Here is a 4,723-nt window from a genome sequence, read left to right as displayed (position 1 = left end):
ACAGCTGGAAAAAAGTGCACAGCGTGACATTTGGCACCCATCGGTGACCTCAGTGCACACTGATTTGCAATGATTGCATGTAAATAAACAATATTTTATTTAATTGTTCCTTTGTCACTTAAATTTTTACTTGAATTGGTCATTTTTCTGATGTTTCATTCATTTTATCTGCTGCTGATGTGAATTAAATGTCTCCTATTATTGCTTATATTCTAAATATTAATGGTGGTGCTTAACAGTTTGTAATGTTTACAAGTCTGTGCATTCAACTATACTGAGTGATTCTTTTTGATGATTTTAACGACTTGGTGGATCCGGTATACTTTTTGATGCAATCCCAGTGTTTGACACAGACTTGCTGAGGCTGTCATTTTCCTCGGGAACTACACCCTGCAGGAGTGTGATTTCTCCTGTCAGTGTTAAATTCCTAATGGAAGATTTTTATCTGTGCGTTGATCTCAGGAAGCCTTTTGGAGGGCAAAGCACTCAGGTCATGGTCCCAAGAGATGGCCTGGTAAATGAGAAAGAGAAAGCAGGCGGGAGCCCATGTCCCCCACTGAGAACTCGGTCCTCTGAGCCTCAGTGGCAGTGCGACCTTGCAGGGTTATTAAGGAGAATCAGGGTGCCAGCTCCCTCCCTCCCTCCCTCCATGAAAGAGGTTCATCTTTATCTCTGCTAGAAGATTCCTGCCGACAGAAGAAGGGTTCAGAGGCCAAGCAGGTCAGAAGGGCAGTGAGTGGTTCTGGTGAAACCCAGCCATCGACAGACAGCCCTCGTAGCAGGACCAGGGGAGGCAGAAGGGGAGGCAGAACTGACCCAGGAGAACCGTGGAGGCTCCAGAGTCAGCAAGCAGGCTACCCGGAGTCATTCAATTTTGATGCCTTTCTCCTGTGATGCATCTCGCCTGGAAGAGCAAATTGAAATGGGAACGGCACGTGCAAGCGTCTCCATTCGTTTTCCAGGCACCGTGAGGCCACCCAGAAGGGACCAATGGGGCGGGGGTGGTGTTGGGTGTTTGTTTTGAAAAGTGCCAAAAAAAGAATCGGTGGCAAGATGCAGGGGGTGGCTTTCCTGAGCTCGTTTGACCTTGCAAGCAGCCTAAGAAAACCTCCAGCTAGCTATTGCTGGTGACACTGTGACACATTGTACCACCTCTTTCCTTGTTAAATAATTCAGAGGTCAGCAAGCTCGGCCGCCAAGAAGGCGGGTGTGTGAGGCCGTTATTTGCAGTGAGGTCACGTTCTTCCAGATTTCTGCAAACCTTGGTCTGTTTATCTGATTGCACGGTGTAAATCTGCTTGGTTTGAAAACGCTGGCTGACACGCTCGATCACGTTCAGATGCCACCCGGGCTGGGATGAGACTTCTCGGCAACGTGCCGTGCATCGGTTCACCAAGTCGGTTTCTAAAATACTTGCCCTGTTGTTTATGCAGCTCCAGCTGTGTGCCCGCTGGTTCAACAGACACCCCCAGGAGGGAGACCAGCACCACAGAGCTTTCACCCCCTTGGTGACCGCATCCCTCTGTCTCGCCTCATTGTGAATGGCATCTCAGTCTCCCTCATTTTTCTCTCCCGGCTTTACGCACAGGGCTGGCGCGTGGTAGGACTGCAGAATCTATGTCCATGCGTGGGGTTCAGAGAGGCCAATTGGGTCCAGTCTTTATGGGTGATTTCTGTGGACCTCTGTCCACTTGTTTTGATGAGGACTTAGTGTAGTGGATATCAAGTCCCTCTGAGAAGCTGCCCGGCACTAGGACAGGGACTCTTCATGTCCACTTGCAGTGGCCCCATTGCGCAGGTGATCCAGCTCTGACATTTTGAAAGGGGAAGCTCATCTCTTAGGGCTTAACCTGACCATTTTTTTTCCTTTTTCTTTTTGGAACTAGGGATTGAACCCAGGGGCACTTTCCCACTGAGCCACAGCCCTATACAATACAGCTGGTTAGTAGCAGAGATAGATTCAAGTGGTCCAGGCTCTCAGGCACTCTTCTCCCTGCCATTTTTACTTTATTTTTTACTTATAGACAGGGTCTCATTAAGTAAGTTGCTGAGGCTGGCCTCCAACTTGCAATCCTTCTGTCTTAGCCTCCTGGGAGTCCCTGGGCTTGCAGGTGTGCACACTGCACCTGACTCCAAGCTGAGCATTCCTTACCCTCTAGCAAACTACACTTCCCGTGTTGCTGGAATCCAAGAAGCCGGAGTTGGAGGGGATGTAGAAGTGTGGTCAGCAAGGTCAACAGTTCATGATCTGTTTGGGGCACAAGTCCCTTTGAGACCCCCATGGGGACATACTCACCTTACACTGGGTGGATCTTTACTGCTCTGGAGGTGGGACTGCAGCAGGGAAATAAGTGACAAACATCCCTGACCCTAAGTCCCAACCTCTGGGAAAAAGTGGGGGGAAGTAGTAATAAACTCTTATGATTGGAAGCTTGTGTGTGAGACAATGCAAGGGAGGTTCGAGGTGCCCGGATCCCCTGTTAGGGATTAACTGAGTGGTGACCGTGGGCAGGGAGGGTGTGGCTGTGGCAGGCGGGTCCCTAGGTGTCCCTGAGGGTTCACATTTTGTTCCTGGTGAGGGAGCTCTCTCTGCTTCCTTTTGCTGTGGCCAGAGCTGCTTTCCTCCTCTGCGCCCTTCTGCCATGTTCTGCCCCACTGGGCCCAGAACAATGGAGTCAGTCGTCTGTGCACGGAAGCCCCTGAAGCCGTGAGCTCTGAAGGACTGGCCCTCCTCTATGTTGTCATTGTCAGGTCTTTTGGTTGCAGTGATGGAAAAGCTAATGAAAAAAGAAATAAAAAAAGAATAGTAACAAATACACAAGTGTCTCTGGAGTGGATTGGTGGATCCCAGAGCTGAGGGGGAGGCAGGCGCGGGTGGAGGAGGCTAGAGATGCTCCCTTCCTGCTGGCTCCAGGGCCTGGCTGGACGAGGTCAGGGTGGAAACCTGGCCAGAGTGGTGGGATGGATATTTCCCGGTCGCCGCAGGACACTCTGCATGAGAGACCTCCTGGGCAGGGGACAGGGTGGAGCCCCTGTGCAGTAGGATCCTGCCTGCTGACTCGGTCTCCCCTGGGCCCTGTGTGGATCTCCTAGTTCAAGTTCTCATCTTTCTCCCAGGATGCTCCGCTGTCTTTGAGTTAATGACCATGATGGCCTCCTCCTGTTAGTGACTGTGATCTTTCTGAGTACAGCATATACTCACCTCACCTGCGGACCTTGCCCTGTTCTGCCTGGTCCCCAAATCTGCTGCTCCAAGTGACTCTAGGGTATGGCAGCCAGCTGCTCACCAGGCGGGTAGACGGCAGTTGAATGCCCAAGGTTTGGAGTGCACAGCGACATGTGGGCCTGCTTCCCAGGTGTCTCTTTGGTAGAGAGAAGTTAGAGATAGAAACTGGGGGGCTCTTTTAGGGCACTTGGGGTCCAAGACTGTCACCTTGGGCCTCTGGTGGTATTATGATCTGGATGTGAGGTGTCCCCCAAAAACTCACGTGTGAGACAACAAGACAGGTGTCCGCCATGAGCTCCAATCAGGGCCCGGGACCCCCATGGGGCACCCACAGGCCTGGGCCAGGACCTGGCTCCAACCTGCTCCTCCCTGTCCCCTTCCCCGTGAGTGGAGTGCCATTGCCCCGGCCAGGACACAGCCGGTGCCCGCTGCTTCCCTCCCCCTCGGGGAGCCCCACTGAGTCCGCAGGCCCCCAGCCTCCTCTCCCCCACCCCTCCCAGCAGGGCCGGGTTCCCTGGCTGCAGGTCTCCTCTCCTGCCTCCTCCCTCTGCGTCCCCTGCCGTGCCCCTGGCCCTGCACGCCCCAGGCACAGCCTGGCAAGCTCAGGGCGCACTCCCGGGGCAGGCTGGGGCCCTCCTCTCTGGCTCTCACTGCGCCTCCCCTCCTCCTCCTCACAGGCGCCCTGTGACCGGAGCCCAGGGCAGAGGCTCAGGCCATGACCAGAGGGGTCCAAGGCCCAGTGGAGGCCCAGAGGGAGGGTCCAGCTCCAAGCGGGAGGTGGGGGAAGCCTCACGTGGGGCTGGCGTCCTTCAGGTACAGGGGACCCCTAGGGATCTCCCCGGTGGAGAAGCAGGTGGCTGTTCTGGGGGAGCGCACAGCCCGCGGAGGTACTGAGGGTGAGAGAGAAGAAGGTGCTCAAAGGAAAGCCGTGTGGCCGTCCGTCCGGGGAGGAAGGGGGCGCAGGGCAGGGTGCCAGACAGAGCCAATGGGGCTGGGAGACCCTGCAGCTGATGACTGTGGGCTCCACCCCGAGCTGGTGGTGCCTGCGAGCAGCGGAGCAGAGGTGAAGCTCGTGCAGCAGGAAGGGGGCCCTGGGAGGGAAGGGGCTGGCCGGGCTGTTGGTGCTCCCTGTGCGACACCTGCAGGTGACCCCCGCTTCCTCCCAACCCGGGGCAGATGCTGGTGGCAGAAGGCAGACCCAGGGCGTTGCTTCTGGGGAAGGGGAGCCAAGGCGAGTGTGGGCTGACGGGGCGTCCCCACCCCTGAGCTGACATCCGGGGTACCAGCCAGGGCCTCTCTTGGGGGGACACGCCCACTCCCACCAGGCGCAAGGGGCCCACCCTGACTGCGGCCGCTTCCCCTGTCTGGCTTCCAGGGCTACACGGAGCAGGTTGGAGGAGTGTAGGCAGGAGCCAGGAAGGGCAGAGCGGAGTGTATCAAGTATCAAGCTAGCTGCTGCCGCGCCCTGGGGAATTGGCTGCTTGTTTCAGGACCTGA

This window comes from Callospermophilus lateralis, chromosome 3 (genome assembly GCF_048772815.1).
Source record: "Callospermophilus lateralis isolate mCalLat2 chromosome 3, mCalLat2.hap1, whole genome shotgun sequence".
NCBI lineage: Eukaryota > Metazoa > Chordata > Mammalia > Rodentia > Sciuridae > Callospermophilus > Callospermophilus lateralis.
Note: the sequence above shows the minus strand (reverse complement) of the source record.